The sequence below is a fragment of the Hipposideros armiger genome, unplaced genomic scaffold (genome assembly GCF_001890085.2).
Source record: "Hipposideros armiger isolate ML-2016 unplaced genomic scaffold, ASM189008v1 scaffold_172, whole genome shotgun sequence".
NCBI lineage: Eukaryota > Metazoa > Chordata > Mammalia > Chiroptera > Hipposideridae > Hipposideros > Hipposideros armiger.
Window position 1 is genome coordinate 3,050,002 of NW_017731522.1, and position 11,070 is coordinate 3,061,071.

The following is an 11,070-nucleotide window of genomic DNA, read 5'->3' on the forward strand; positions in this document are numbered from 1 at the left end:
ATTCTGGCAAAGTCATAGGACAAATAAGTTTGGGGGCTACTAGAAACTTAACCACCTTTTATAAGTACTTTTTATTGGAAAAATGGATTTCATCTTCCATGTAACTGATTTAGAAATAAACCATTGGAATACAATCCATATGCAAACACAAACTGCTAAGAAATTTAACAGATGCATCAATGAACTTATATGGTGTCATTTTGATTAACGTATACTTTCTCCTCTAATCCAATAACCAGGTATGTCCCTGGAGCAAAGTCACAGCAGATATAATCACACATACAGGAATTGGGTAAATTATGCTAATTTGTAGAGATGAACTAGAGATGACTATGCCTTAAACAGAACTCACTTCTTTTCCTGGGGAGTATAGAAGAATGTTAGAAAGGTGCTCAAATGTTGAGAGAATTTATCAACAAATCTTGTTTATAAAGAGAAAATTTAATGACTCTTAAGATAGGCAAAATCTTTGAGTTGAAGGCTTTAGAGAAGCCTTTTGAAGAATATAATTTTAAAAAGAGAACTCGGATGCAGAAAAGCAGTGTTTGTATTGATCACACTTGCCTGCTACCTTTGGTTTTCTGACTTGCAAAACATGGCAGTGATGTGAAAACACAGTTCAACCTTTTGGGGAGAATCCATCCATCCATCCATCCATCCATCCATCCATCCATCCATCCACTTACTAAGTACACACAGGTACAGGACTCTGAAAGGTGGGGTCATCCTGGCCATTGGGCCTCAACCCTCAAGCTTTAAGGAAACTTAACTTTTGACATCTGATCAGCATGGTAGTAGCATGAGGCTTCATCACAAATGCTTAGCCCACCTGAAATCTGAGGGGTCTAAAAGTAGGAAGCTAAAAGGATACCCTTAATAGGAATCTAAAGGCTGCTTGATTCTAAGGGAATTTCCTAAGGAGGAGACTTATGTATATTTCATTACAATATATGACAGAGAGAAATAATTGCTATACTGGGTGAACAAGCTTTGGGCCAAGGAAGGACTGACGAGTGCTATAGCCCTACATTCTTGACCTTGTCTGTAAACATGACAGCTCTTAGCTCCTATCCTCTGCCTTCACCTCTGTGGTGAATATCTTATTCTGTATAACCAAATAAGGAGAATTTGCTAGCCCAGAGATTCACAAACTTTCTTCATTCATGGTACCTCTAGGCCAAAAGAAATTCTTAATAGTTTTGTTTATTAAGTAGTTAGGTTCAAACAATTTAAATCTATAATGTATTTATGTCCTAGTAACTCAGTTGCTTTTTGAAAAAATGCACATACACTGAAGGAAAAAATAGTATTTTTTCATTTTGAAATAACCACAGTTATTTACTGAAAGATGTGTATGCCTGTTGGGTACTGCACAACTTCTCCAACTTTGGCTTCAAATAATATACTACTACACGTATTTTCTCTTCCACAGTGATTTTTGCAGGCACTGTGTTTTCTTGTTTTGTTTTGTTTTATTTTAAATCAGAGCAACTACTAGAAGCCCAGCTCTCCAGGGGTAGGGTGTCATCAAAAGGAGTTGGAGCTAATGTTGAAGCTGTGAATTACCTGCAAGCTAGTAATTCAATCAGAATCAACAGATCTCATGTACGAGTGTATTTCCCTTACAAGTGTAAAATAACCTATAGCTCTCTTGTGGTAGCTGTTGTGTCCCGTGCAGTGTCTCAGAACTTGGACCTTAGCTGTGTTTTCTCTATTTACTCTGTTACAAGACCCGTCCTCCTAGTAATATCCATGTCCTCAGTCCCCACATCTTCTGTTCAGGTTTAGATGGGACTTGAGGGTTCTGCTGAGTCAAAAACGTGGACTGCCAATAAATTGAATCAACATCAGTTATGTTGAATTGAGCTACACCCATGGGAATGAATTATCAAATCTGGAGAGAATAACAGAATGTACTTACTACTTAAATCTAGAGTCAATGTATAATAATTTGATGTATTTTTATTTTTCATGATTCAGAAGCACTTCCGAATTTTGAGGTTCTCACCATGATCATTTTTTCACATGGTTCTAGCATGTTCAATGGGGACCAGTTTACAGATTTATGTCACCGGAATGCCAGTTTTATATTAGCTGTACTATATAAAATATTATTTCTCTTATTTGAGTAATGTCAAATTGGTCCAGGTCTGCAGACAACTTTGGAATACTGTAATTCCCCATGTATAAGACACACACTTTTTAAAAAAATTTGAGGTCTAAAAACTGGATGCATCTTATACAGTGGTTGTAGATTTTTTTACTTGTATTTCCCACTGAGGATGAGACAATATATGAAGACAGTGATTCGTCATCAGACACAGATGAGGACAAGCTAATAGTTGGGAGTTTTGACAGTGATGAGGAGTTGTATCAATTTTATGATGACTAAAACTTGAGTTCAATAACTTTATGTAATACATTTTTTTTTCAAATTTCAGGCCCCAAAATTAAGGTGCATCTTACACATGGGAGTGTCTTATGCATGGGGAAATACGGTAACTATGTTTTCCAGAAGCAGTGAAGGAGAATGAGTGATATAGGTTTGTGAGAACAAGAAATCCTAGTGAAAATGGGGACCCAATAGACTCACCAAAGTTTTCTTTCAGGACAGGGCATGTGTAAAGGAGTTAATGTTGCTGAAATTTAGAATAGATCTGTTTTTCATTTAAGTAAATCTTGTTGCCCTGTGATTCCCCACCCATGAAATCCACAGCATTTGTTGGCTTAGGGGAAGGACAGGTACCACCCAGAACAAGGAAATTATTGCTGGACAGTGAACCGCAGAGAGAACATTCTGGGGTTCCCTATAGCAATGGTGCTCCAGGTTCAGTAAGCATCAGAATTACCTGCAGTGCTTGTTAAGAGATGGATTACTGGGCCCCATTACAGAAACCTACCCAGAGTTTCTGATTCAGTGGATCTGGGGTGGGGTTCAAGAATTTGTGTCTCTAATAAGATCCCAGGTGATACTGATGTTGCTGGTTTTCAGACCAGACTCAGAACCACACAGCCCTAGAGTAACAACAGTTCTTGAAATTCAAGTATACTGGGAAGAAAAGGGAATTTATAAATTTCAGAGCTTCCATTTCCATAGCAAAAGTAAAGCCTGGAGCTCTAAAACTGGAGTTTTACCATGAATAGATGTTAGTAGGCATCCCCAGACAGGAGAAGTCCTTTCTGCTGCTGGAGACTGTTGAAAAAGACCTGGGGAAGGAGACAAATTGACAATAAAGAGGCAGAACATTCTCACCCCCTTTTCTAACACTACCTTATAGTATAATCTAAATGTAAAGAAACAGCAATCCTTAGTTAATGTAATCCTAAGTTAGTGCCCATTTTCTTGCGGGAAAAGGTGTCCTGCCTCTTAGAAAACTTCTCTGCTGAGGTGTTTCAGTGCCCCACCCTACTGCTATTAGATTTTTTCAATGCATAAAAAATGATTCTTGCTTCAAAATCCAAGGTACAGCCTCAGAAACAGTTTCATATACATGAGCAGTGAATTCGCCATGACTTAAAATGTTACTCTACTGCCGAATGAATCAGTGTTTTACAAAGCGTCAGGAATCTCCATTCCTCCCACACCCACCTTATTTTTTTTGTGAATAGAAGGTACATTCAGGACTTTTAATTGTTAAGAATCTTCCTTTTGTTTCCCACTGAGGACAAAAGCTGTATTCTTTTTGCAATGTGCACAATCCTGTAATGATATTTTGTCCTGCTTGGCTATGCCCTGTGTAGCCCTTGCAGGAACTAAGCTCATTTCTGCATGATGTGGTTGAGACTGAGAGAAGTAAGCCACAATTTATCTCCTCTAAATAGCACTCCCCAGTTCAGAGCATGAGGCAGATAACTTTAGTGTGAACTTTGCCTATGGATGTTTATCTACAGCCTCCTAGTAATATGGATTTATTCTGGTAATATACAGATCATTTTGCAGACAATGTGAAGAGCAAACATTTTTATTACTGCTTTCTTGTAAATTACACATGGCTATGTTTTAATGGATTTTCCTTCCAAGCCTCAGTCTCACAACATGAGTAGTTATACAGATTTTTATTATGATCTCGAATATTGACTTTTAATTATGCACTGGTTAACAAAACAAATAAGGCTATCATTTCCATCAAGGGAGTGTTAGGGGTGGAGGGCATCTTTTGACATCCCTCCTACCTTCCTGTCCCAGTACTACTTGCTTTAACATCACCCATGCCAGGCATAAAACTGTAAAAAATCTCACATTACTTTAAGAAGACCCTGGAGCAGTTTTTAATTATGTTTATCACAAAGGACGCATGGCTTATTGTAGTGATAGTTGAAGGGCACCTTAAGAGCCATATTCAAGGATAAAATGGACAGTTCAAAGGGACATAGGAACAATTATTTCCATTTCATTAGAAAGCAGATTAGGAATAAAATACCTTAAATTGAAGAAAGAAGGTAGACAATCGAATGAACTTCCTGACCTCAAGGATATCAGGGGGAACAAGTCATTAAGAAATTCGAGAACCAAATGCCACACTTTCTGATACTTTCTAGTTAATAAGATGGCCTCACAGAAGACTCAGCTTCTGACAGCAATGGCCAGGAGTTCCGCAGATCCAAAGTCAGCATCCAGAAATGGCGACCCCTCTAACAGCGTTCTCTCTCTAAAACTCAGTGATCTTATTCTTGGAGATAAGAAGAGACGGGGAGAAACTTCTATTAGATGTGTGTATTTTTAGATTCTGTTTCTAAGTATGAGGAGGGTCGAAGGCTTTCAAATTTCTTTTCTGGCCATTCAGGTAAGAAAATAGGTCAAGAGCTCAGTAAAACCAAGGAAATAAGTGATTTATTTCTGTATGGGAGTTAGCATTCTTTTTTTTAAAGATTTTTATTGGGGAATTCGGGGATGGGAACAGCGCTGGGGAATTGGGGGAAGGGGAACAGACAAGTTGCTGTCCTTTTGTTCTTCAGTCTAGTTGTGGAAGACGTTGCTTCACTGGCCCAAGTTGGCACCATCATTGCGCTCTTCCTGGGCGAGGCAGATCAGTCGCCGGCTTCTGGACGGCCGCTCACTGCGGCTGCTGGCCGCTCATGCTGGCTGCTGGCTACACACGGTAGCCCATGGCAACCCACTGCAACAGGGGCTGCAGCCTACACCGTCGCCGGCGACTCAAGGCAGCCCAGCTCCAGGTTGAGCTGTTTTTCAGCATCTTAGCTGTAGAGGGCAGTGTCACTGGCCCTCATATGTGGGATCCGAACCGGGGCCCTTTGGGGTCCCAAGCCAGCTCTTAACCACCACGCCACTCGGCTGGCCCGGGAGTTAACATTCTTTTTAACCCTTTCTCCCAGGAATATCCTGAAATCTATCTCATGAGGAAGTTAGTGGTGAAGACAAATACAGGGTATTGAGGTCTTAAAGGATGTTGGCTATTTAATAAATCTTGGTAGGAGATAAGAATGAGTGAATGAACAAATGAAATTTTGACAATGATGTCGTTGGGATCAAATCTGGTTAATGTATTTTATTTAGAACTCTTCAAAAAATTGAAGTTGGAAAGGATCTCAGAAATAAAGTCTAATGCATGTTTTAAAAATTCATGGGGCAACTAAATAACTTCCTTTATTTATATTTATTTCTTTGGTCATCTAAATAATAGTGTCAGAACTGGGAATTGAATCCAGTACAATGGTGTTTCCATCACATTATACTATTCTGGGATGCCGGAAGAGTAGGGACAAACCTAGAGGTTTTTATTTGTTTGTTTGCTTGCTTGCTTCTTAATTCTATATGTAACAACAACAATCAACACCCACAACCAGTTATTTAGCTCAATCTGGGAAAAATAGAAACTACTCTAATGTCCTACACCATATTAAAATTCTTCCAATATTTCTGGGGCCACCATGCCAACTTTGCAAACCAAGGAACAATAAGATAGTGTTAATTACTTTTAAAAAATAGTCACTACAGAAAACAAAAGTTTTGTCACCATTATAAAACAATACCTTTATAGACTATAGCCAAACAACAAGAAAAGTTGTTGCTGAAAATATCAACTATTTGATGAGACAATGGGCTCCTTTATATTTTATCAATTGACTGTTCTTTGACTTATTTGTTGAAATGAAATGAAATCTTTACCACAATGAGGAAAACTGGGGAGTTTATGGTCTCCTTGAATGGAGAATGCTTATATTTTGGGAACACAGATATAAACAGGGCATTTTTCTAGCACAGATAAACTTTAAGTTTGTCTTAACACTTTTGGAAAAAAGAACCTGCCCAACAGAATTTCAGCCACCCTGACCCATTATCAGGAATTCTTTTTATCCTGATAATGGCAACAACTCTCCAGGAATAAAAGAAAACAAGCAACCTGCAAGTAGAGGAAGCTATGCTTATTTCAGAGTTTCAAGAAGCCATGTATTGTTAAACAAAATATAAAATGTGCAATAAACTTTAGGTATAAAGGACTTTGTTGGCTATAAAATTTTATTTCACTGCTGTCCTCCTGTGGCTACACACATTCAAGCTCAGTAAAGTATTGTAATATTCAAGATGACAGAACATGAAGCCTAATTCCAGGAATACAGCAATGAGAATGTATGGCAAGGGACACACACAGAATACCTACACTGTCATCGTATGAAGTCCATCATTTCAGTATGTACTTAATTAAAAACGATGCAGAGGTTAGAATGATCATCCTTAATTGATCTTTTCCATTACCATCCACACAGACACCAGTTGAGTATACCAACTTTGAGACATAATCTTGTTAAAGTGAATCAAATGCAGGCAATTGCATCTTAGCTAAGCATATTATCAGGATGTTGGAGAATTTTCCTAAGGCCCAAATTGTTTTCACAAGTCTGTGGGAGTCAGAAAAATACATACTGTTTTAAATTTTCCTGAATGTCAGGGAGGCAAGGGTTTTTATTTTGAAATAGAAAATCCCTTACATACTGTCTAAAGAAAGCCTTTATTACAGAAATGCCTCCATGTGGAAAATAATAGTTTCTCGGGGAGCTATCCCTACTGATCAGACTCAAGGTTGATTTGAACATTGCAAAACTGTATTGTTTCTCCTCAGGATAGAAATTACTAAATAAGAGAAGCAAAAGTTTTAAAATGAGAAGACTATGATGTATTCTACTGAACTACTTGCAAAGTAGGAGAATTGGAAAATTCTTTTGGCTCCTCTTTTCAACTTAAAAACATGATTAGAACGGCATTACCCAAGCCTACCATCTGCATTGCTTTTGGAGTATCATTGTTACAGTTGAACTTGATTTTTCAGTTCCAGCTTTCTGGTATATGCACTTGGTTTATTGTGATTTGTGTTGTTCCTGTGTATATGTGTATGTGTGTGTGTGGGGGTGCAGTTTACTGTAGCCTTAGTTTCTAGCACATGGCCTGGCACATAGTAGACTTTCAATCAATATATCTTAAAGGAAGACATTTTGGAACACTTACCTTTGTCTCCTATTTATAAAAGTAATATTTATTCATTGTAGAAGAAATACGAAAGATAATGGAAAAAATAGAGAAGAAAATTAAATTCACCCATAATCTTACTATCCAGTTATAATTGGTAGTAATAATTTGTTGTGATTCCAATTACCTAATTTGTATACATATACATGTACATACACAAGTATACCTAGACACATAGAAACACACGTATACAAATACATACACACCAGACACTCACAATTGGTCCTCAAACCAAATAGTTACATATGCTCTTTTCAATTACTGTAATAAGTTGGGAAATGTTCTATCCAATGGAAAACTATTTATAGAGTTCACAGTGCCTACTCACTAAAGAACCTCTTCAACTATGGACTTTGAAAACTGGGGGTGAAGAAGCTTCCTTATGTTTTCCTTACTGGCTAGTGGTAACATTTATTGAGTACTTAATAAATGCCAGAAACACTTGATTCACAACAACTTCTTGAGGTAAATGCTATTAGGATTTTACTTTATTTTCTTTTAAGGCCTAGAGGGTGTAAGCAATCTGCTGAAGTTCATCCGATGGTAGATGGCAGAGCTGGGCTTTGAGACCAGACCTGAGCTCTGAATCCCTGGGATTTGTGTTGCCTGCACTGTTACCATGCCTGTGCTACATATAACACATCGGGATGCATTTTTGTGCCCTCTACTTTTTGATCAATTGGTCCTGTTGAATCTATTTCTGAAATACCCCATTTTCCCATCTCCCATCAATTCCTTAGTTCATTGGTTCTCAACCAGGGACACCTTGCCCTTCAGGGGGACATTGGCAATGTCTGGAGACATCTTTCTTTGTTGTACCTTGAAGTAGGATACCACTGGCATCTATTGGGCAGAGGCCAGGGATGTTGCTAAACAGGACAGACTCTCACAACAAGGAATTATCCAACTCAAAATGTTAATAGTGTCAAGGATGAGAAACCTTTAGCTCATCTCCCCAGCCTCTCTTGTCTAAATATAAGCACCTTCCTAATTAGTTTCTCTATCCTAAGTTTCATTTTCATCCACACTGCTGCTATAGTTCTCTTTAAACACAGATAACATCATGCCACTTCTCTTGTTCAGTTTAGCTCTGTAGCTCTAGAGGACTGCCCAGCTCCAAATACAGATTCAAGCAATTCTAGACTATATGACTTTTGGCAAGTGCTTTAACCTCTCTGAACCTCAACTTCATTACCTGTAAAACAAAGGAATAATAGCTGCACCTACCTCAATAGGATTCTTGTGAGAATTTTAACACTTCATGCCTAGCACAAGTCAAGTATAATAAATGTTATAAAAAATATTATTAAAAATTTTTTAAAGGTTTTCTACTGCCTGCAGAAAAAGTCTCAAACTTCTCCACATGACCCTTCACCATGTGGTCCCACTCAGCAGACTCTTCTACGGGCTGTTGTCCTGGAAGATCTGAGCCCTAGTTATGCAGGACCGTCTGTCATCCTTTAGATCCATGGAGACTTGTATGACTGTGTCTTTTTTTATGCTCTGCTGCCAGCCCAGGAAGTCCTTCTCCATCTCCTCCACTTGGAAACATCTGTCTTCTTCAGGACTCAGGCCAAATGCCATCTTTTCTGTCTAGCCTTGCCTAATAGCCAGTCAGATTTACTCACACCTTCACCAACATGATCACAATATTTTGGTTATTTCATCTATCAGTCCATTCATTTATTCATCCATCCATCCATCCATTCACTTGCTGTAATACATAGTAATTAGGATAACAAGCTCTGGAAACAGATTTCCTTAGTTCAAAATCAGGTCCCCAGATCAAATTTATGTAAACTTGAGCAAGTTACTTGGCTTCATGAAGCCCTCATTTCCTTGTCTCTAAAATAGGTATAATAATATACCTAATAAAGTTATTATGAGGATTAAATGTGTATAAAGCATTTACCATATTGCTTGTTATGTATAAGCTCTAAATCAATGTTAGCTCTCATCTGACTTGTATTTGTTGAACACCTACTGTGTGACAGTCCCTCTTCACATTGTGCCTTGCATTATAATGGGTGATGAATGGGCCAAATCTCTCATTAGATAAGGAGCTTGTTGAGGAAAGGTGATTTTCTTTTTAACCTCCTCTTTACACCAACACTTGAAATATAAGTTACAAACATATTTTTGTCACTATCTGGCCCATGTTTCATAGAGTGCCATTGGCCAGTATTTCTCTCTTATGGTATTAAGTAGGCATCTACTGATGTGAGAAGTATGGACGATAAAACACAGTCAGCTATACTCCTTCAATGGCAGTCTCCCCTCCATTTCCAGCCCTCTCTGGGCATAATACAATAAAAAGAAATTGTTTTATGATTATAATAATGGCCTACAGCCTTCTTGATTACCCTGGAGTTGGAGAGATGATGTCAATGACATATTCCTGTAGAAAGAACACACTGACTGCTTAATTTTACATGTGGATTAAGAATGCTTTGTATTTTGTTAAAATCCAGACAACATTCTTCTCACCAAGCAAGTGGCCCGATCTGATTAATATAATACATTCTCCTCTGTTGCCCAACATTGCCAAAGGCAAAGTATTACTTAGGGAACCGCCCCCTTCCCCCAACATACACACACATAAATGCAAAATAAATAGATCTGTGCAATCATTATTGAGCTAAAATAGCACTTAGAAATGTATTTTTATTATGAAAAAATGTCCCAATAAGAGTTGCTGGCTGTTTGTAGCCCTGAATGTAAGTCAGATAAAGTGGTGCCCAGAAGTCTGGCATTTCAAAAGCCCAAGAATATGTTGCATTTTTTCTGATATGCCATTTTTGTAATTCTCCCAGCTATTTTCCTTTAGCAAGAAGCAATTCTTCTGTGCCCAGGCAGTTCAATTAGAGCATTGTAAAAGTGGTCAGAATGACTTCAACATAAGTGCCCCAGAGCAATATGTATATGTTGGGGAGGAGCAAGTTCTGCTCTTACTACCCTGGTGTGGGGAATGGTATTAACTAATGTGGAGAAAGAACGCACCATTTGTACCTCCTTAACTCAGTTAACTTGCCTAGAGAATTAGAAACATACTATTTCACCTCAGAGTGGGTTCTCTGTTTGGCTCAGCTCAGCACCCTGAGCTTCTCCTTAGGCAACGACAGCCCCTCCTTATCCTTTCCTGTGCTGGGTGGCTGGCTCCGCCTCTGGTCGGGTTAGAACATGTGCATCTATTTTTTTTCCCCTTGAGTATGGGCTGGCCTCAGAAGCTTATTTCTAGTCAATAATATTGTAGAATGCAGCAGAAAGGACACTATGTTGTATCTGAGAATAGGTCAGAGGTCAGCAAACTTTTTCTGTAAAGGTCTGGATAGTAAATATTGTTGACTTTTCAGGCCATATGTATATTGTCTCTGTTGAAACTACACAGCTCTACTGTTTCAAACAGGCTTGACTGTGTTCTGGTAAAACTTTATAAAATTAGGTGGAGGGTCAGATTTGATCCAGAGGCCATAATTTGCCAACCTATGGGTTAGGCCATAAAAGATGATATGGCTTTTGCCTCTCTCTCTCTCTCTCACTCTCTCTCTCTCTCTCTCTCTCTCTCTCTCTCTCTCTCTCTCTCTCTC